Source organism: Chiloscyllium punctatum, chromosome 28, assembly GCF_047496795.1.
Source record: "Chiloscyllium punctatum isolate Juve2018m chromosome 28, sChiPun1.3, whole genome shotgun sequence".
NCBI classification, from domain to species: domain Eukaryota; kingdom Metazoa; phylum Chordata; class Chondrichthyes; order Orectolobiformes; family Hemiscylliidae; genus Chiloscyllium; species Chiloscyllium punctatum.
Genome location: NC_092766.1, coordinates 636860 through 658633, shown reverse-complemented (window position 1 = coordinate 658633; position 21774 = coordinate 636860).

Sequence of the window (21774 nt, the reverse complement as noted above, 5' to 3'; positions counted from 1 at the left end):
TGTCTCTGTCTGTGTCGATGTGAGTATCTGTGTGTGTGTGAGTGTGAATGTGAGTGTGTCTCTGTCTGTGTCGATGTGAGTATCTGTGTGTGTGACTGTGTGAATGTAAGTGTGTCTCTGTGTCAATGTGAGTATCTGTGTGTGTGAGTGTGAATGTGAGTGTTTCTCTGTCTGTGTCGATGTGAGTATCTGTGTGTGTGAGTGTGTGAATGTGAGTGTGTCTCTGTGTCAATGTGAGTATCTGTGTGTGTGAGTGTGAATGTGAGTATGTCTCTGTCTGTGTCGGTGTGAGTATCTGTGTGTGTGTGAGTGTGTCTCTGTGTCAATGTGAGTATCTGTGTGTGTGAGTGTGAATGTGAGTGTGTCTCTGTCTGTGTCGATGTGAGTATCTGTGTGTGTGAGTGTGAATGTGAGTGTGTCTCTGTCTGTGTCGATGTGAGTATCTGTGTGTGTGTGAGTGTGAATGTGAGTGTGTCTCTGTCTGTGTCGATGTGAGTATCTGTGTGTGTGAGTGTGTGAATGTAAGTGTGTCTCTGTGTCAATGTGAGTATCTGTGTGTGTGAGTGTGAATGTGAGTGTGTCTCTGTCTGTGTCGATGTGAGTATCTGTGTGTGTGAGTGTGTGAATGTGAGTGTGTCTCTGTGTCAATGTGAGTATCTGTGTGTGTGAGTGTGAATGTGAGTATGTCTCTGTCTGTGTCGGTGTGAGTATCTGTGTGTGTGTGAGTGTGAATGTGAGTGTGTCTCTGTGTCAATGTGAGTATATGTATGTGTGAGTGTGAATGTGAGTGTGTCTCTGTGTCGGTGTGAGTATCTGTGAGTGTGAGTGTGAATGTGAGTGTGTCTCTGTCTGTGTCAATGTAAGTATCTGTGTGTCGGTGAGTGTGAATGTGAGTGTGTCTCTGTCTGTCTGTGTCGATGTGAGTATCTGTGTGTGAGTGTGAATGTGAGTGTGTCTCTGTGTCGATGTGAGTATCTGTGTGTGTGAGGGTGAATGTGAGTGTGTCTCTGTCTGTGACGATGTGAATATCTGTGTGTGTGTGAGTGTGAATGTGAGTGTGTCTCTGTGTCAATGTGAGTATCTGTGTGTGTGAGTGTGAATGTGAGTGTGTCTCTGTCTGTGTCGATGTGAGTATCTGTGTGTGTGTGAGTGTGAATGTGAGTGTGTCTCTGTCTGTGTCGATGTGAGTATCTGTGTGTGTGACTGTGTGAATGTAAGTGTGTCTCTGTGTCAATGTGAGTATCTGTGTGTGTGAGTGTGAATGTGAGTGTTTCTCTGTCTGTGTCGATGTGAGTATCTGTGTGTGTGAGTGTGTGAATGTGAGTGTGTCTCTGTGTCAATGTGAGTATCTGTGTGTGTGAGTGTGAATGTGAGTATGTCTCTGTCTGTGTCGGTGTGAGTATCTGTGTGTGTGTGAGTGTGTCTCTGTGTCAATGTGAGTATCTGTGTGTGTGAGTGTGAATGTGAGTGTGTCTCTGTCTGTGTCGATGTGAGTATCTGTGTGTGTGAGTGTGAATGTGAGTGTGTCTCTGTCTGTGTCGATGTGAGTATCTGTGTGTGTGTGAGTGTGAATGTGAGTGTGTCTCTGTCTGTGTCGATGTGAGTATCTGTGTGTGTGAGTGTGTGAATGTAAGTGTGTCTCTGTGTCAATGTGAGTATCTGTGTGTGTGAGTGTGAATGTGAGTGTGTCTCTGTCTGTGTCGATGTGAGTATCTGTGTGTGTGAGTGTGTGAATGTGAGTGTGTCTCTGTGTCAATGTGAGTATCTGTGTGTGTGAGTGTGAATGTGAGTATGTCTCTGTCTGTGTCGGTGTGAGTATCTGTGTGTGTGTGAGTGTGAATGTGAGTGTGTCTCTGTGTCAATGTGAGTATATGTATGTGTGAGTGTGAATGTGAGTGTGTCTCTGTGTCGATGTGAGTTTCTGTGAGTGTGAGTGTGTGAATGTCAGTGTGTCTCTGTGTCAATGTGAGTATCTGTGTGTGAATGTGAGTGTGTCTCTGTCTGTGCCGGTGTGAGTATCTGTGTGTGTGTGAGTGTGAATGTGAGTGTGTCTCTGTGTCAATGTGAGTATCTGTGTGTGTGTGAGTGTGAATGTGAGTGTGTCTCTGTGTCGGTGTGAGTATCTGTGTGTGTGTGAGTGTGAATGTGAGTGTGTCTCTGCCTGTGTCGGTGTGAGTATCTGTGTGTGTGTGAGTGTGAATGTGAGTGTGTCTCTGTCGGTGTCAATGTGAGTATCTGTGTGTGTGAGTGTGAATGTGAGTGTGTCTCTGTCTGTGTCGATGTGAGTATCTGTGTGTGTGTGAGTGTGAATGTGAGTGTGTCTCTGTCTGTGCCGGTGTGAGTATCTGTGTGTGAGTGTGAATGTGAGTGTGTCTCTGTCTGTGTCGGTGTGAGTATCTGTGTGTGAGAGTGTGAATGTGAGTGTGTCTCTGCCTGTGTCGGTGTGAGTATCTGTGTGTGTGAGTGTGAATGTGAGTGTGTCTCTGTCTGTCTGTGTCAATGTGAGTGTCTGTGTGTGTGAGTGTGAATGTGAGTGTGTCTCTGTCTGTGTCAATGTGAGTATCTGTGTGTGTGAGTGTGAATGTGAGTGTGTCTCTGTCTGTGTCGGTGTGAGTATCTGTGTGTGTGAGTGTGAATGTGAGTGTGTCTCTGCCTGTGTCGGTGTGAGTATCTGTGTGTGTGAGTGTGAATGTGAGTGTGTCTCTGTCTGTGTCAATGTGAGTATCTGTGTGTGTGAGTGTGAATGTGAGTGTGTCTCTGTCTGTCTGTGTCGATGTGAGTATCTGTGTGTGTGTGAGTGTGAATGTGAGTGTGTCTCTGTCTGTGTCGATGTGAGTATCTGTGTGTGAGTGTGAATGTGAGTGTGTCTCTGTGTCGATGTGTGTATCTGTGCGTGTGAGGGTGAATTTGAGTGTGTCTCTGTCTGTGACGATGTGAATATCTGTGTGTGTGTGAGTGTGAATGTGAGTGTGTCTCTGTGTCAATGTGAGTATCTGTGTGTGTGAGTGTGAATGTGAGTGTGTCTCTGTCTGTGTCGGTGTGAGTATCTGTGTGTGTGTGAGTGTGAATGTGAGTGTGTCTCTGTCTGTGTCGGTGTGAGTATCTGTGTGTGTGTGAGTGTGAATGTGAGTGTGTGACTGTCTGTGTCAATGTGAGTATCTGTGTGTGTGAGTGTGAATGTGAGTGTGTCTCTGTCTGTGTCGATGTGAGTATCTGTGTGTGTGAGTGTGAATGTGAGTGTGTCTCTGTCTGTGTCGGTGTGAGTATCTGTGTGTCTAAGTGTGAATGTGAGTGTGTCTCTGTCTGTGTCAATGTGAGTATCTGTGTGTGTGAGTGTGAATGTGAGTGTGTCTCTGTCTGTCTGTGTCAACGTGAGTATCTGTGTGGGTGTGAGTGTGAATGTGAGTGTGTCTCTGTCTGTGTCGGTGTGAGTATCTGTGTGTGTGTGAGTCTGAATGTGAGTGTGTCTCTGTGTCGGTGTGAGTATCTGTGTGTGTGAGTGTGAATGTGAGTGTGTCTCTGTCTGTGTCGATGTGAGTATCTGTGTGTGTGTGAGTGTGAATGTGAGTGTGTTTCTGTGTCGGTGTGAGTATCTGTGTGTGTGAGTGTGAATGTGAGTGTGTCTCTGTCTGTGCCAATGTGAGTATCTGTGTGTGAGTGAGTGTGAATATGAGTGTGTCTCTGTCTGTGTCGGTGTGAGTATCTGTGTGTGTGTGAGTGTGAATGTGAGTGTGTCTCTGTGTCAATGTGAGTATCTGTGTGTGTGTGAATGTGAGTGTGTCTCTGTCTGTGTCGATGTGGGTATCTGCGTGTGTGAGTGTGAATGTGAGTGTGTCTCTGTCTGTGTCAATGTGAGTATCTGTGTGTGTGAGTGTGAATGTGAGTGTGTCTCTGTCTGTGTTGATGTGAGTATTTGTGTGTGTGAGTGTGAATGTGAGTGTGTCTCTGTGTCGATGTGAGTATCTGTGTGTGTGAGTGTGTGAATGTGAGTGTGTCTCTGTCTGTGTCGATGTGAGTATCTGTGTGTGTGTGAGTGTGAATGTGAGTGTGTCTCTGTGTCGGTGTGAGTATCTGTGAGTGTGAGTGTGAATGTGAGTGTGTCTCTGTCTGTGTCAATGTAAGTATCTGTGTGTGTGTGAGTGTGAATGTGAGTGTGTCTCTGTCTGTCTGTGTCCATGTGAGTATCTGTGTGTGAGTGTGAATGTGAGTGTGTCTCTGTGTCAATGTGAGTATCTGTGTGTGTGAGTGTGAATGTGAGTGTGTCTCTGTCTGTGTCGATGTGAGTATCTGTGTGTTTGTGAGTGTGAATGTGAGTGTGTCTCTGTGTCGATGTGAGTATCTGTGTGTGTGAGTGTGAATGTGAGTGTGTATCTGTCTGTGTCGGTGTGAGTATCTGTGTGTGTGAGTGTGAATGTGAGTGTGTCTCTGTCTGTGTCGATGTGAGTATCTGTGTGTGTGTGAGTGTGAATGTGAGTGTGTCTCTGTCTGTGTCGATGTGAGTATCTGTGTGTGTGAGTGTGTGAATGTGAGTATGCCTCTGTGTCAATGTGAGAATCTGTGTGTGTGAGTGTGAATGTGAGTGTGTCTCTGTCTGTGTCGATGTGAGTATCTGTGTGTGTGAGTGTGTGAATGTGAGTGTGTCTCTGTGTCAATGTGAGTATCTGTGTGTGTGTGAGTGTGAATGTGAGTGTGTCTCTGTCTGTGTCGGTGTGAGTATCTGTGTGTGTGTGAGTGTGAATGTGAGTGTGTCTCTGTGTCAATGTGAGTATCTGTGTATGTGAGTGTGAATGTGAGTGTGTCTCTGTCTGTGTCGATGTGGGTATCTGCGTGTGTGAGTGTGAATGTGAGTGTGTCTCTGTCTGTGTCAATGTGAGTATCTGTGTGTGTGAGTGTGAATGTGAGTGTGTCTCTCTCTGTGTTGATGTGAGTATTTGTGTGTGTGAGTGTGAATGTGAGTGTGTCTCTGTGTCGATGTGAGTATCTGTGTGTGTGAGTGTGTGAATGTGAGTGTGTCTCTGTCTGTGTCGATGTGAGTATCTGTGTGTGTGTGAGTGTGAATGTGAGTGTGTCTCTGTGTCGGTGTGAGTATCTGTGAGTGTGAGTGTGAATGTGAGTGTGTCTCTGTCTGTGTCAATGTAAGTATCTGTGTGTCGGTGAGTGTGAATGTGAGTGTGTCTCTGTCTGTCTGTGTCGATGTGAGTATCTGTGTGTGAGTGTGAATGTGAGTGTGTCTCTGTGTCGATGTGAGTATCTGTGTGTGTGAGGGTGAATGTGAGTGTGTCTCTGTCTGTGACGATGTGAATATCTGTGTGTGTGTGAGTGTGAATGTGAGTGTGTCTCTGTGTCAATGTGAGTATCTGTGTGTGTGAGTGTGAATGTGAGTGTGTCTCTGTCTGTGTCGATGTGAGTATCTGTGTGTGTGTGAGTGTGAATGTGAGTGTGTCTCTGTCTGTGTCGATGTGAGTATCTGTGTGTGTGACTGTGTGAATGTAAGTGTGTCTCTGTGTCAATGTGAGTATCTGTGTGTGTGAGTGTGAATGTGAGTGTTTCTCTGTCTGTGTCGATGTGAGTATCTGTGTGTGTGAGTGTGTGAATGTGAGTGTGTCTCTGTGTCAATGTGAGTATCTGTGTGTGTGAGTGTGAATGTGAGTATGTCTCTGTCTGTGTCGGTGTGAGTATCTGTGTGTGTGTGAGTGTGTCTCTGTGTCAATGTGAGTATCTGTGTGTGTGAGTGTGAATGTGAGTGTGTCTCTGTCTGTGTCGATGTGAGTATCTGTGTGTGTGAGTGTGAATGTGAGTGTGTCTCTGTCTGTGTCGATGTGAGTATCTGTGTGTGTGTGAGTGTGAATGTGAGTGTGTATCTGTCTGTGTCGATGTGAGTATCTGTGTGTGTGAGTGTGTGAATGTAAGTGTGTCTCTGTGTCAATGTGAGTATCTGTGTGTGTGAGTGTGAATGTGAGTGTGTCTCTGTCTGTGTCGATGTGAGTATCTGTGTGTGTGAGTGTGTGAATGTGAGTGTGTCTCTGTGTCAATGTGAGTATCTGTGTGTGTGAGTGTGAATGTGAGTATGTCTCTGTCTGTGTCGGTGTGAGTATCTGTGTGTGTGTGAGTGTGAATGTGAGTGTGTCTCTGTGTCAATGTGAGTATATGTATGTGTGAGTGTGAATGTGAGTGTGTCTCTGTGTCGATGTGAGTTTCTGTGAGTGTGAGTGTGTGAATGTCAGTGTGTCTCTGTGTCAATGTGAGTATCTGTGTGTGAATGTGAGTGTGTCTCTGTCTGTGCCGGTGTGAGTATCTGTGTGTGTGTGAGTGTGAATGTGAGTGTGTCTCTGTGTCAATGTGAGTATCTGTGTGTGTGTGAGTGTGAATGTGAGTGTGTCTCTGTGTCGGTGTGAGTATCTGTGTGTGTGTGAGTGTGAATGTGAGTGTGTCTCTGTCTGTGTCGGTGTGAGTATCTGTGTGTGTGTGAGTGTGAATGTGAGTGTGTCTCTGTCGGTGTCAATGTGAGTATCTGTGTGTGTGAGTGTGAATGTGAGTGTGTCTCTGTCTGTGTCGATGTGAGTATCTGTGTGTGTGTGAGTGTGAATGTGAGTGTGTCTCTGTCTGTGCCGGTGTGAGTATCTGTGTGTGAGTGTGAATGTGAGTGTGTCTCTGTCTGTGTCGATGTGAGTATCTGTGTGTGAGAGTGTGAATGTGAGTGTGTCTCTGCCTGTGTCGGTGTGAGTATCTGTGTGTGTGAGTGTGAATGTGAGTGTGTCTCTGTCTGTCTGTGTCAATGTGAGTGTCTGTATGTGTGAGTGTGAATGTGAGTGTGTCTCTGTCTGTGTCAATGTGAGTATCTGTGTGTGTGAGTGTGAATGTGAGTGTGTCTCTGTCTGTGTCGATGTGAGGATCTGTGTGTGTGAGTGTGAATGTGAGTGTGTCTCTGTCTGTCTGTGTCAATGTGAGTATCTGTGTGTGTGAGTGTGAATGTGAGTGTGTCTCTGTCTGTGTCAATGTGAGTATCTGTGTGTGTGAGTGTGAATGTGAGTGTGCCTCTGTCTGTGTTGATGTGAGTATTTGTGTGTGTGAGTGTGAATGTGAGTGTGTCTCTGTGTCGATGTGAGTATCTGTGTGTGTGAGTGTGTGAATGTGAGTGTGTCTCTGTCTGTGTCGATGTGAGTATCTGTGTGTGTGTGAGTATGAATGTGAGTGTGTCTCTGTGTCGGTGTGAGTATCTGTGAGTGTGAGTGTGAATGTGAGTGTGTCTCTGTCTGTGTCAATGTGAGTATCTGTGTGTGTGTGAGTGTGAATGTGAGTGTGTCTATGTCTGTCTGTGTCGATGTGAGTATCTGTGTGTGAGTGTGAATGTGAGTGTGTCTCTGTGTCGATGTGTGTATCTGTGCGTGTGAGGGTGAATTTGAGTGTGTCTCTGTCTGTGACGATGTGAATATCTGTGTGTGTGTGAGTGTGAATGTGAGTGTGTCTCTGTGTCAATGTGAGTATCTGTGTGTGTGAGTGTGAATGTGAGTGTGTCTCTGTCTGTGTCGATGTGAGTATCTGTGTGTGTGTGAGTGTGAATGTAAGTGTGTCTCTGTCTGTGTCGATGTGAGTATCTGTGTGTGTGAGTGTGTGAATGTAAGTGTGTCTCTGTGTCAATGTGAGTATCTGTGTGTGTGAGTGTGAATGTGAGTGTGTCTCTGTCTGTGTCGATGTGAGTATCTGTGTGTGTGAGTGTGTGAATGTGAGTGTGTCTCTGTGTCAATGTGAGTATCTGTGTGTGTGAGTGTGAATGTGAGTGTGTCTCTGTCTGTGTCGGTGTGAGTATCTGTGTGTGTGTGAGTGTGAATGTGAGTGTGTCTCTGTGTCAATGTGAGTATCTGTGTGTGTGAGTGTGAATGTGAGTGTGTCTCTGTCTGTGTCAATGTGAGTATCTGTGTGTGTGAGTGTGAATGTGAGTGTGTCTCTGTCTGTGTCAATGTGAGTATCTGTGTGTGTGAGTGTGAATGTGAGTGTGTCTCTGTCTGTGTTGATGTGAGTATATGTATGTGTGAGTGTGAATGTGAGTGTGTCTCTGTGTCGATGTGAGGTTCTGTGAGTGTGAGAGTGTGAATGTGAGTGTGTCCCTGTGTCAATGTGAGTATCTGTGTGTGAATGTGAGTGTGTCTCTGTCTGTGTCGGTGTGAGTATCTGTGTGTGTGTGAGTGTGAATGTGAGTGTGTCTCTGTGTCAATGTGAGTATCTGTGTGTGTGAGTGTGAATGTGAGTGTGTCTCTGTCTGTCTGTGTCAATGTGAGTATCTGTGTGTGTGAGTGTGAATGTGAGTGTGTCTCTGTCTGTTTAGATGTGAGTATCTGTGTGAGTGAGTGTGAATGTGAGTGTGTCTCTGTCTGTGTCGATGTGAGTATCTGTGTGTGTGTGAGTGTGAATGTGAGTGTGTCTCTGTGTCGGTGTGAGTATCTGTGTGTGTGTGAGTGTGAATGTGAGTGTGTCTCTGTCTGTGTCGGTGTGAGTATCTGTGTGTATGAGTGTGAATGTGAGTGTGTGACTGTCGGTGTCAATGTGAGTGTCTGTGTGTGTGAGTGTGAATGTGAGTGTGTCTCTGTCTGTGTCAATGTGAGTATCTGTGTGTGTGAGTGTGAATGTGAGTGTGTCTCTGTCTGTGTCGATGTGAGTATCTGTGTGTGTGAGTGTGAATGTGAGTGTGTCTCTGTCTGTGTCAATGTGAGTATCTGTGTGTGTGAGTGTGAATGTGAGTGTGTCTCTGTCTGTGTCAATGTGAGTATCTGTGTGTGTGAGTGTGAATGTGAGTGTGTCTCTGTCTGTCTGTGTCAATGTGAGTATCTGTGTGTGTGAGTGTGAATGTGAGTGTGTCTCTGTCTGTGTCAATGTGAGTATCTGTGTGTGTCAGTGTGAATGTGAGTGTGTCTCTGTCTGTGTCGATGTGAGTATCTGTGTGTGTGATTGTGAATGTGAGTGTGTCTCTGTGTCAATGTGAGTATCTGTGTGTGTGAGTGTGAATGTGAGTGTGTCTCTGTCTGTGTCGGTGTGAGTATCTGTGTGTGTGTGAGTGTGAATGTGAGTGTGTCTCTGTGTCAATGTGAGTATCTGTGTGTGTGAGTGTGAATGTGAGTGTGTCTCTGTCTGTGTCAATGTGAGTATCTGTGTGTGTGTGAGTGTGAATGTGAGTGTGTCTCTGTCTGTGTCGATGTGAGTATCTGTGTGTGTGAGTGTGTGAATGTAAGTGTGTCTCTGTGTCAATGTGAGTATCTGTGTGTGTGAGTGTGAATGTGAGTGTGTCTCTGTCTGTGTCGATGTGAGTATCTGTGTGTGTGAGTGTGTGAATGTGAGTGTGTCTCTGTGTCAATGTGAGTATCTGTGTGTGTGAGTGTGAATGTGAGTGTGTCTCTGTCTGTGTCGGTGTGAGTATCTGTGTGTGTGTGAGTGTGAATGTGAGTGTGTCTCTGTGTCAATGTGAGTATCTGTGTGTGTGAGTGTGAATGTGAGTGTGTCTCTGTCTGTGTCAATGTGAGTATCTGTGTGTGTGAGTGTGAATGTGAGTGTGTCTCTGTCTGTGTCAATGTGAGTATCTGTGTGTGTGAGTGTGAATGTGAGTGTGTCTCTGTCTGTGTTGATGTGAGTATATGTATGTGTGAGTGTGAATGTCAGTGTGTCTCTGTGTCGATGTGAGGTTCTGTGAGTGTGAGAGTGTGAATGTGAGTGTGTCTCTGTGTCAATGTGAGTATCTGTGTGTGAATGTGAGTGTGTCTCTGTCTGTGTCGGTGTGAGTATCTGTGTGTGTGAGTGTGAATGTGAGTGTGTCTCTGTGTCAATGTGAGTATCTGTGTGTGTGAGTGTGAATGTGAGTGTGTCTCTGTCTGTCTGTGTCAATGTGAGTATCTGTGTGTGTGAGTGTGAATGTGAGTGTGTCTCTGTCTGTTTCGATGCGAGTATCTGTGTGAGTGAGTGTGAATGTGAGTGTGTCTCTGTCTGTGTCGATGTGAGTATCTGTGTGTGTGTGAGTGTGAATGTGAGTGTGTCTCTGTGTCGGTGTGAGTATCTGTGTGTGTGTGAGTGTGAATGTGAGTGTGTCTCTGTCTGTGTCGGTGTGAGTATCTGTGTGTGTGTGAGTGTGAATGTGAGTGTGTGACTGTCGGTGTCAATGTGAGTATCTGTGTGTGTGAGTGTGAATGTGAGTGTGTCTCTGTCTGTGTCAATGTGAGTATCTGTGTGTGTGAGTGTGAATGTGAGTGTGTCTCTGTCTGTGTCGATGTGAGTATCTGTGTGTGTGAGTGTGAATGTGAGTGTGTCTCTGTCTGTGTCAATGTGAGTATCTGTGTGTGTGAGTGTGAATGTGAGTGTGTCTCTGTCTGTGTCAATGTGAGTATCTGTGTGTGTGAGTGTGAATGTGAGTGTGTCTCTGTCTGTCTGTGTCAATGTGAGAATCTGTGTGTGTGAGTGTGAATGTGAGTGTGTCTCTGTCTGTGTCAATGTGAGTATCTGTGTGTGTGAGTGTGAATGTGAGTGTGTCTCTGTCTGTGTCGATGTGAGTATCTGTGTGTGTGATTGTGAATGTGAGTGTGTCTCTGTGTCAATGTGAGTATCTGTGTGTGTGAGTGTGAATGTGAGTGTGTCTCTGTCTGTGTCAATGTGAGTATCTGTGTGTGTGAGTGTGAATGTGAGTGTGTCTCTGTCTGTGTCGATGTGAGTATCTGTGTGTGTGATTGTGAATGTGAGTGTGTCTCTGTGTCAATGTGAGTATCTGTGTGTGTGAGTGTGAATGTGAGTATGTCTCTGTCTGTGTCGGTGTGAGTATCTGTGTGTGTGTGAGTGTGAATGTGAGTGTGTCTCTGTGTCAATGTGAGTATATGTATGTGTGAGTGTGAATGTGAGTGTGTCTCTGTGTCGATGTGAGTTTCTGTGAGTGTGAGTGTGTGAATGTCAGTGTGTCTCTGTGTCAATGTGAGTATCTGTGTGTGAATGTGAGTGTGTCTCTGTCTGTGCCGGTGTGAGTATCTGTGTGTGTGTGAGTGTGAATGTGAGTGTGTCTCTGTGTCAATGTGAGTATCTGTGTGTGTGTGAGTGTGAATGTGAGTGTGTCTCTGTGTCGGTGTGAGTATCTGTGTGTGTGTGAGTGTGAATGTGAGTGTGTCTCTGTCTGTGTCGGTGTGAGTATCTGTGTGTGTGTGAGTGTGAATGTGAGTGTGTCTCTGTCGGTGTCAATGTGAGTATCTGTGTGTGTGAGTGTGAATGTGAGTGTGTCTCTGTCTGTGTCGATGTGAGTATCTGTGTGTGTGTGAGTGTGAATGTGAGTGTGTCTCTGTCTGTGCCGGTGTGAGTATCTGTGTGTGAGTGTGAATGTGAGTGTGTCTCTGTCTGTGTCGATGTGAGTATCTGTGTGTGAGAGTGTGAATGTGAGTGTGTCTCTGCCTGTGTCGGTGTGAGTATCTGTGTGTGTGAGTGTGAATGTGAGTGTGTCTCTGTCTGTCTGTGTCAATGTGAGTGTCTGTGTGTGTGAGTGTGAATGTGAGTGTGTCTCTGTCTGTGTCAATGTGAGTATCTGTGTGTGTGAGTGTGAATGTGAGTGTGTCTCTGTCTGTGTCGATGTGAGGATCTGTGTGTGTGAGTGTGAATGTGAGTGTGTCTCTGTCTGTCTGTGTCAATGTGAGTATCTGTGTGTGTGAGTGTGAATGTGAGTGTGTCTCTGTCTGTGTCAATGTGAGTATCTGTGTGTGTGAGTGTGAATGTGAGTGTGCCTCTGTCTGTGTTGATGTGAGTATTTGTGTGTGTGAGTGTGAATGTGAGTGTGTCTCTGTGTCGATGTGAGTATCTGTGTGTGTGAGTGTGTGAATGTGAGTGTGTCTCTGTCTGTGTCGATGTGAGTATCTGTGTGTGTGTGAGTATGAATGTGAGTGTGTCTCTGTGTCGGTGTGAGTATCTGTGAGTGTGAGTGTGAATGTGAGTGTGTCTCTGTCTGTGTCAATGTGAGTATCTGTGTGTGTGTGAGTGTGAATGTGAGTGTGTCTCTGTCTGTCTGTGTCGATGTGAGTATCTGTGTGTGAGTGTGAATGTGAGTGTGTCTCTGTGTCGATGTGTGTATCTGTGCGTGTGAGGGTGAATTTGAGTGTGTCTCTGTCTGTGACGATGTGAATATCTGTGTGTGTGTGAGTGTGAATGTGAGTGTGTCTCTGTGTCAATGTGAGTATCTGTGTGTGTGAGTGTGAATGTGAGTGTGTCTCTGTCTGTGTCGATGTGAGTATCTGTGTGTGTGTGAGTGTAAATGTAAGTGTGTCTCTGTCTGTGTCGATGTGAGTATCTGTGTGTGTGAGTGTGTGAATGTGAGTGTGTCTCTGTGTCAATGTGAGTATCTGTGTGTGTGAGTGTGAATGTGAGTGTGTCTCTGTCTGTGTCGGTGTGAGTATCTGTGTGTGTGTGAGTGTGAATGTGAGTGTGTCTCTGTGTCAATGTGAGTATCTGTGTGTGTGAGTGTGAATGTGAGTGTGTCTCTGTCTGTGTCAATGTGAGTATCTGTGTGTGTGAGTGTGAATGTGAGTGTGTCTCTGTCTGTGTCAATGTGAGTATCTGTGTGTGTGAGTGTGAATGTGAGTGTGTCTCTGTCTGTGTTGATGTGAGTATATGTATGTGTGAGTGTGAATGTGAGTGTGTCTCTGTGTCGATGTGAGGTTCTGTGAGTGTGAGAGTGTGAATGTGAGTGTGTCCCTGTGTCAATGTGAGTATCTGTGTGTGAATGTGAGTGTGTCTCTGTCTGTGTCGGTGTGAGTATCTGTGTGTGTGTGAGTGTGAATGTGAGTGTGTCTCTGTGTCAATGTGAGTATCTGTGTGTGTGAGTGTGAATGTGAGTGTGTCTCTGTCTGTCTGTGTCAATGTGAGTATCTGTGTGTGTGAGTGTGAATGTGAGTGTGTCTCTGTCTGTTTAGATGTGAGTATCTGTGTGAGTGAGTGTGAATGTGAGTGTGTCTCTGTCTGTGTCGATGTGAGTATCTGTGTGTGTGTGAGTGTGAATGTGAGTGTGTCTCTGTGTCGGTGTGAGTATCTGTGTGTGTGTGAGTGTGAATGTGAGTGTGTCTCTGTCTGTGTCGGTGTGAGTATCTGTGTGTATGAGTGTGAATGTGAGTGTGTGACTGTCGGTGTCAATGTGAGTATCTGTGTGTGTGAGTGTGAATGTGAGTGTGTCTCTGTCTGTGTCAATGTGAGTATCTGTGTGTGTGAGTGTGAATGTGAGTGTGTCTCTGTCTGTGTCGATGTGAGTATCTGTGTGTGTGAGTGTGAATGTGAGTGTGTCTCTGTCTGTGTCAATGTGAGTATCTGTGTGTGTGAGTGTGAATGTGAGTGTGTCTCTGTCTGTGTCAATGTGAGTATCTGTGTGTGTGAGTGTGAATGTGAGTGTGTCTCTGTCTGTCTGTGTCAATGTGAGTATCTGTGTGTGTGAGTGTGAATGTGAGTGTGTCTCTGTCTGTGTCAATGTGAGTATCTGTGTGTGTGAGTGTGAATGTGAGTGTGTCTCTGTCTGTGTCGATGTGAGTATCTGTGTGTGTGATTGTGAATGTGAGTGTGTCTCTGTGTCAATGTGAGTATCTGTGTGTGTGAGTGTGAATGTGAGTGTGTCTCTGTCTGTGTCGGTGTGAGTATCTGTGTGTGTGTGAGTGTGAATGTGAGTGTGTCTCTGTGTCAATGTGAGTATCTGTGTGTGTGAGTGTGAATGTGAGTGTGTCTCTGTCTGTGTCAATGTGAGTATCTGTGTGTGTGTGAGTGTGAATGTGAGTGTGTCTCTGTCTGTGTCGATGTGAGTATCTGTGTGTGTGAGTGTGTGAATGTAAGTGTGTCTCTGTGTCAATGTGAGTATCTGTGTGTGTGAGTGTGAATGTGAGTGTGTCTCTGTCTGTGTCGATGTGAGTATCTGTGTGTGTGAGTGTGTGAATGTGAGTGTGTCTCTGTGTCAATGTGAGTATCTGTGTGTGTGAGTGTGAATGTGAGTGTGTCTCTGTCTGTGTCGGTGTGAGTATCTGTGTGTGTGTGAGTGTGAATGTGAGTGTGTCTCTGTGTCAATGTGAGTATCTGTGTGTGTGAGTGTGAATGTGAGTGTGTCTCTGTCTGTGTCAATGTGAGTATCTGTGTGTGTGAGTGTGAATGTGAGTGTGTCTCTGTCTGTGTCAATGTGAGTATCTGTGTGTGTGAGTGTGAATGTGAGTGTGTCTCTGTCTGTGTTGATGTGAGTATATGTATGTGTGAGTGTGAATGTGAGTGTGTCTCTGTGTCGATGTGAGGTTCTGTGAGTGTGAGAGTGTGAATGTGAGTGTGTCTCTGTGTCAATGTGAGTATCTGTGTGTGAATGTGAGTGTGTCTCTGTCTGTGTCGGTGTGAGTATCTGTGTGTGTGAGTGTGAATGTGAGTGTGTCTCTGTGTCAATGTGAGTATCTGTGTGTGTGAGTGTGAATGTGAGTGTGTCTCTGTCTGTCTGTGTCAATGTGAGTATCTGTGTGTGTGAGTGTGAATGTGAGTGTGTCTCTGTCTGTTTCGATGCGAGTATCTGTGTGAGTGAGTGTGAATGTGAGTGTGTCTCTGTCTGTGTCGATGTGAGTATCTGTGTGTGTGTGAGTGTGAATGTGAGTGTGTCTCTGTGTCGGTGTGAGTATCTGTGTGTGTGTGAGTGTGAATGTGAGTGTGTCTCTGTCTGTGTCGGTGTGAGTATCTGTGTGTGTGTGAGTGTGAATGTGAGTGTGTGACTGTCGGTGTCAATGTGAGTATCTGTGTGTGTGAGTGTGAATGTGAGTGTGTCTCTGTCTGTGTCAATGTGAGGATCTGTGTGTGTGAGTGTGAATGTGAGTGTGTCTCTGTCTGTGTCGATGTGAGTATCTGTGTGTGTGAGTGTGAATGTGAGTGTGTCTCTGTCTGTGTCAATGTGAGTATCTGTGTGTGTGAGTGTGAATGTGAGTGTGTCTCTGTCTGTGTCAATGTGAGTATCTGTGTGTGTGAGTGTGAATGTGAGTGTGTCTCTGTCTGTCTGTGTCAATGTGAGTATCTGTGTGTGTGAGTGTGAATGTGAGTGTGTCTCTGTCTGTGTCAATGTGAGTATCTGTGTGTGTGAGTGTGAATGTGAGTGTGTCTCTGTCTGTGTCGATGTGAGTATCTGTGTGTGTGATTGTGAATGTGAGTGTGTCTCTGTGTCAATGTGAGTATCTGTGTGTGTGAGTGTGAATGTGAGTGTGTCTCTGTCTGTGTCGGTGTGAGTATCTGTGTGTGTGTGAGTGTGAATGTGAGTGTGTCTCTGTGTCAATGTGAGTATCTGTGTGTGTGAGTGTGAATGTGAGTGTGTCTCTGTCTGTGTCAATGTGAGTATCTGTGTGTGTGTGAGTGTGAATGTGAGTGTGTCTCTGTCGGTGTCAATGTGAGTATCTGTGTGCGTGAGTGTGAATGTGAGTGTGTCTCTGTCTGTGTCAATGTGAGTATCTGTGTGTGTGAGTGTGTCTCTGTCTGTGTCGATGTGAGTATCTGTGTGTGTGTGAGTGTGAATGTGAGTGTGTCTCTGTCTGTGTCAATGTGAGTATCTGTGTGTGTGAGTGTGAATGTGAGTGTGTCTCTGTCTGTGTCGATGTGAGTATCTGTGTGTGTGAGTGTGAATGTGAGTGTGTCTCTGTCTGTCTGTGTCAATGTGAGAATCTGTGTGTGTGAGTGTGAATGTGAGTGTGTCTCTGTCGGTTTCAATGTGAGTATCTGTGTGCGTGAGTGTGAATGTGAGTGTGTCTCTGTCTGTGTCAATGTGAGTATCTGTGTGTGTGAGTGTGTCTCTGTCTGTGTCGATGTGAGTATCTGTGTGTGTGTGAGTGTGAATGTGAGTGTGTCTCTGTCTGTGCCGGTGTGAGTATCTGTGTGTGAGTGTGAATGTGAGTGTGTCTCTGTCTGTGTCGGTGTGAGTATCTGTGTGTGTGTGAGTCTGAATGTGAGTGTGTCTCTGTGTCGGTGTGAGTATCTGTGTGTGTGAGTGTGAATGTGAGTGTGTCTCTGTCTGTCTGTGTCAATGTGAGTGTCTGTGTGTGTGAGTGTGAATGTGAGTGTGTCTCTGTCTGTGTCACTGTGAGTATCTGTGTGTGTGAGTGTGAATGTGAGTGTGTCTCTGTCTGTGTCGATGTGAGTATCTGTGTGTGTGAGTGTGAATGTGAGTGTGTCTCTGTGTCAATGTGAGTATCTGTGTGTGTGTGAGTGTGAATGTGAGTGTGTCTCTGTCTGTGTCGGTGTGAGTATCTGTGTGTGTGAGTGTGAATGTGAGTGTTCTCTGTCTGTGTCAATGTGAGTATCTGTGTGTGTGAGTGTGAATGTGAGTGTGTCTCTGTCTGTGTTGATGTGAGTATTTGTGTGTGTGAGTGCGAATGTGAGTGTGTCTCTGTGTCGATGTGAGTATCTGTGTGTGTGAGTGTGTGAATGTGAGTGTGTCTCTGTCTGTGTCGATGTGAGTATCTGTGTGTGTGTGAGTGTGAATGTGAGTGTGTCTCTGTCTGTGTCAATGTGAGTATCTGTGTGTGTGTGAGTGTGAATGTGAGTGTGTCTCTGTCTGTCTGTGTCGATGTGAGTATCTGTGTGTGAGTGTGAATGTGAGTGTGTCTCTGTGTCGATGTGTGTATCTGTGTGTGTGAGGGTGAATGTGAGTGTGTCACTGTCTGTGACGATGTGAATATCTGTGTGTGTGTGAGTGTGAATGTGAGTGTGTCTCTGTGTCAATGTGAGTATCTGTGTGTGTGAGTGTGAATGTGAGTGTGTCTCTGTCTGTGTCGATGTGAGTATCTGTGTGTGTGTGAGTGTGAATGTGAGTGTGTCTCTGTCTGTGTCGATGTGAGTATCTGTGTGTGTGAGTGTGTGAATGTAAGTGTGTCTCTGTGTCAATGTGAGTATCTGTGTGTGTGAGTGTGAATGTGAGTGTGTCTCTGTCTGTGTCGATGTGAGTATCTGTGTGTGTGAGTGTGTGAATGTGAGTGTGTCTCTGTGTCAATGTGAGTATCTGTGTGTGTGAGTTTGAATGTGAGTGTGTCTCTGTCTGTGTCGGTGTGAGTATCTGTGTGTGTGTGAGTGTGAATGTGAGTGTGTCTCTGTGTCAATGTGAGTATCTGTGTGTGTGAGTGTGAATGTGAGTGTGTCTCTGTCTGTGTCGATGTGAGTATCTGTGTGTGTGAGTGTGAATGTGAGTGTGTCTCTGTCTGTGTCAATGTGAATATCTGTGTGTGTGAGTGTGAATGTGAGTGTGTCTCTGTCTGTGTTGATGTGAGTCTATGTATGTGTGAGTGTGATTGTGAGTGTGTCTCTGTGTCGATGTGAGGTTCTGTGAGTGTGAGAGTGTGAATGTGAGTGTGTCTCTGTGTCAATGTGAGTATCTGTGTGTGAATGTGAGTGTGTCTCTGTCTGTGTCGGTGTGAGTATCTGTGTGTGTGTGAGTGTGAATGTGAGTGTGTCTCTGTGTCAATGTGAGTATCTGTGTGTGTGAGTGTGAATGTGAGTGTGTCTCTGTCTGTCTGTGTCAATGTCAGTATCTGTGTGTGTGATTGTGAATGTGAGTGTGTCTCTGTCTGTTTCGATGTGAGTATCTGTGTGAGTGAGTGTGAATGTGAGTGTGTCTCTGTCTGTGTCGATGTGAGTATCTGTGTGTGTGTGAGTGTGAATGTGAGTGTGTCTCTGTGTCGGTGTGAGTATCTGTGTGTGTGTGAGTGTGAATGTGAGTGTGTCTCTGTCTGTGTCGGTGTGAGTATCTGTGTGTGTGTGAGTGTCAATGTGAGTGTGTGACTGTCGGTGTCAATGTGAGTATCTGTGTGTGTGAGTGTGAATGTGAGTGTGTCTCTGTCTGTGTCAATGTGAGTATCTGTGTGTGTGAGTGTGAATGTGAGTGTGTCTCTGTCTGTGTCGATGTGAGTATCTGTGTGTGTGTGAGTGTGAATGTGAGTGTGTCTCTGTCTGTGCCGGTGTGAGTATCTGTGTGTGTGAGTGTGAATGTGAGTGTGTCTCTGTCTGTGTCGGTGTGAGTATCTGTGTGTGTGAGTGTGAATGTGAGTGTGTCTCTGCCTGTGTCTGTGTGAGTATCTGTGTGTGAGTGTGAATGTGAGTGTGTCTCTGTCTGTCTGTGTCAATGTGAGTGTCTGTGTGTGTGAGTGTGAATGTGAGTGTGTCTCTGTCTGTGTCAATGTGAGTAACTGTGTGTGTGAGTGTGAATGTGAGTGTCTCTCTGTCTGTGTCGATGTGAGTATCTGTGTGTGTGAGTGTGAATGTGAGTGCGTCTCTGTCAGTCTGTGTCAATGTGAGTATCTGTGTGTGTGAGTGTGAATGTGAGTGTGTCTCTGTCTGTGTCAATGTGAGTATCTGTGTGTGTGAGTGTGAATGTGAGTGTGTCTCTGTCTGTGTCGATGTGAGTATCTGTGTGTGTGAGTGTGAATGTGAGTGTGTCTCTGTGTCAATGTGAGTATCTGTGTGTGTGTGAGTGTGAATGTGAGTGTGTCTCTGTCTGTGTCGGTGTGAGTATCTGTGTGTGTGAGTGTGAATGTGAGTGTGTCTCTGTCTGTCTGTGTCAATGTGAGTGTCTGTGTGTGTGAGTGTGAATGTGAGTGTGTCTCAGTGTTGGTGTGAGTATCTGTGTGTGTGAGTGTGATGTGAGTGTGCCTCTGTGTGTGTCGATGTGAGTATCTGTGTGTGTGAGTGTGAATGTGAGTGTGTCTCTGTCTGTGTCGGTGTGAGTATCTGTGTGTGTGAGTGTGAATGTGAGTGTGTCTCTGTCTGTGTCGATGTGAGTATCTGTGTGTGTGAGTGTGAATGTGAGTGTGTCTCTGTGTCAATGTGAGTATCTGTGTGTGTGTGAGTGTGAATGTGAGTGTGTCACTGTCTGTGTCGGTGTGAGTATCTGTGTGTGTGAGTGTGAATGTGAGTGTGTCTCTGTCTGTGTCAATGTGAGTATCTGTGTGTGTGAGTGTGAATGTGAGTGTGCCTCTGTCTGTGTTGATGTGAGTATTTGTGTGTGTGAGTGTGAATGTGAGTGTGTCTCTGTGTCGATGTGAGTATCTGTGTGTGTGAGTGTGTGAATGTGAGTGTGTCTCTGTCTGTGTCGATGTGAGTATCTGTGTGTGTGTGAGTATGAATGTGAGTGTGTCTCTGTGTCGGTGTGAGTATCTGTGAGTGTGAGTGTGAATGTGAGTGTGTCTCTGTCTGTGTCAATGTGAGTATCTGTGTGTGTGTGAGTGTGAATGTGAGTGTGTCTCTGTCTGTCTGTGTCGATGTGAGTATCTGTGTGTGAGTGTGAATGTGAGTGTGTCTCTGTGTCGATGTGTGTATCTGTGCGTGTGAGGGTGAATGTGAGTGTGTCTCTGTCTGTGACGATGTGAATATCTGTGTGTGTGTGAGTGTGAATGTGAGTGTGTCTCTGTGTCAATGTGAGTATCTGTGTGTGTGAGTGTGAATGTGAGTGTGTCTCTGTCTGTGTCGATGTGAGTATCTGTGTGTGTGTGAGTGTGAATGTGAGTGTGTCTCTGTCTGTGTCGATGTGAGTATCTGTGTGTGTGAGTGTGTGAATGTGAGTGTGTCTCTGTGTCAATGTGAGTATCTGTGTGTGTGAGTGTGAATGTGAGTGTGTCTCTGTCTGTGTCGATGTGAGTATCTGTGTGTGTGAGTGTGTGAATGTGAGTGTGTCTCTGTCTGTGTCGGTGTGAGTATCTGTGTGTGTGTGAGTGTGAATGTGAGTGTGTCTCTGTGTCAATGTGAGTATCTGTGTGTGTGAGTGTGAATGTGAGTGTGTCTCTGTCTGTGTCAATTTGAGTATCTGTGTGTGTGTGTGTGAATGTGAGTGTGTCTCTGTCTGTGTCAATGTGAGTATCTGTGTGTGTGAGTGTGAATGTGAGTGTGTCTCTATCTGTGTTGATGTGAGTATATGTATGTGTGAGTGTGAATGTGAGTGTGTCTCTGTGTCGATGTGAGGTTCTGTGAGTGTGAGAGTGTGAATGTGAGTGTGTCTCTGTGTCAATGTGAGTATCTGTGTGTGAATGTGAGTGTGTCTCTGTCTGTGTCGGTGTGAGTATCTGTGTGTGTGTGAGTGTGAATTTGAGTGTGTCTCTGTGTCAATGTGAGTATCTGTGTGTGTGAGTGTGAATGTGAGTGTGTCTCTGTCTGTCTGTGTCAATGTGAGTATCTGTGTGTGTGAGTGTGAATGTGAGTGTGTCTCTGTCTGTGTCGGTGTGAGTATCTGTGTGTGTGAGTGTGAATGTGAGTGTGTCTCTGTCTGTCTGTGTCAATGTGAGTGTCTGTGTGTGTGAGTGTGAATGTGAGTGTGTCTCAGTGTTGGTGTGAGTATCTGTGTGTGTGAGTGTGATGTGAGTGTGTCTCTGTGTGTGTCGATGTGAGTATCTGTGTGTGTGAGTGTGAATGTGAGTGTGTCTCTGTCTGTGTCGGTGTGAGTATCTGTGTGTGTGAGTGTGAATGTGAGTGTGTCTCTGTCTGTGTCGATGTGAGTATCTGTGTGTGTGAGTGTGAATGTGAGTGTGTCTCTGTGTCAATGTGAGTATCTGTGTGTGTGTGAGTGTGAATGTGAGTGTGTCACTGTCTGTGTCGGTGTGAGTATCTGTGTGTGTGAGTGTGAATGTGAGTGTGTCTCTGTCTGTGTCAATGTGAGTATCTGTGTGTGTGAGTGTGAATGTGAGTGTGCCTCTGTCTGTGTTGATGTGAGTATTTGTGTGTGTGAGTGTGAATGTGAGTGTGTCTCTGTGTCGATGTGAGTATCTGTGTGTGTGAGTGTGTGAATGTGAGTGTGTCTCTGTCTGTGTCGATGTGAGTATCTGTGTGTGTGTGAGTATGAATGTGAGTGTGTCTCTGTGTCGGTGTGAGTATCTGTGAGTGTGAGTGTGAATGTGAGTGTGTCTCTGTCTGTGTCAATGTGAGTATCTGTGTGTGTGTGAGTGTGAATGTGAGTGTGTCTCTGTCTGTCTGTGTCGATGTGAGTATCTGTGTGTGAGTGTGAATGTGAGTGTGTCTCTGTGTCGATGTGTGTATCTGTGCGTGTGAGGGTGAATGTGAGTGTGTCTCTGTCTGTGACGATGTGAATATCTGTGTGTGTGTGAGTGTGAATGTGAGTGTGTCTCTGTGTCAATGTGAGTATCTGTGTGTGTGAGTGTGAATGTGAGTGTGTCTCTGTCTGTGTCGATGTGAGTATCTGTGTGTGTGTGAGTGTGAATGTGAGTGTGTCTCTGTCTGTGTCGATGTGAGTATCTGTGTGTGTGAGTGTGTGAATGTAAGTGTGTCTCTGTGTCAATGTGAGTATCTGTGTGTGTGAGTGTGAATGTGAGTGTGTCTCTGTCTGTGTCGATGTGAGTATCTGTGTGTGTGAGTGTGTGAATGTGAGTGTGTCTCTGTCTGTGTCGGTGTGAGTATCTGTGTGTGTGTGAGTGTGAATGTGAGTGTGTCTCTGTGTCAATGTGAGTATCTGTGTGTGTGAGTGTGAATGTGAGTGTGTCTCTGTCTGTGTCAATGTGAGTATCTGTGTGTGTGAGTGTGAATGTGAGTGTGTCTCTGTCTGTGTCAATGTGAGTATCTGTGTGTGTGAGTGTGAATGTGAGTGTGTCTCTGTCTGTGTTGATGTGAGTATATGTATGTGTGAGTGTGAATGTGAGTGTGTCTCTGTGTCGATGTGAGGTTCTGTGAGTGTGAGAGTGTGAATGTGAGTGTGTCTCTGTGTCAATGTGAGTATCTGTGTGTGAATGTGAGTGTGTCTCTGTCTGTGTCGGTGTGAGTATCTGTGTGTGTGTGAGTGTGAATTTGAGT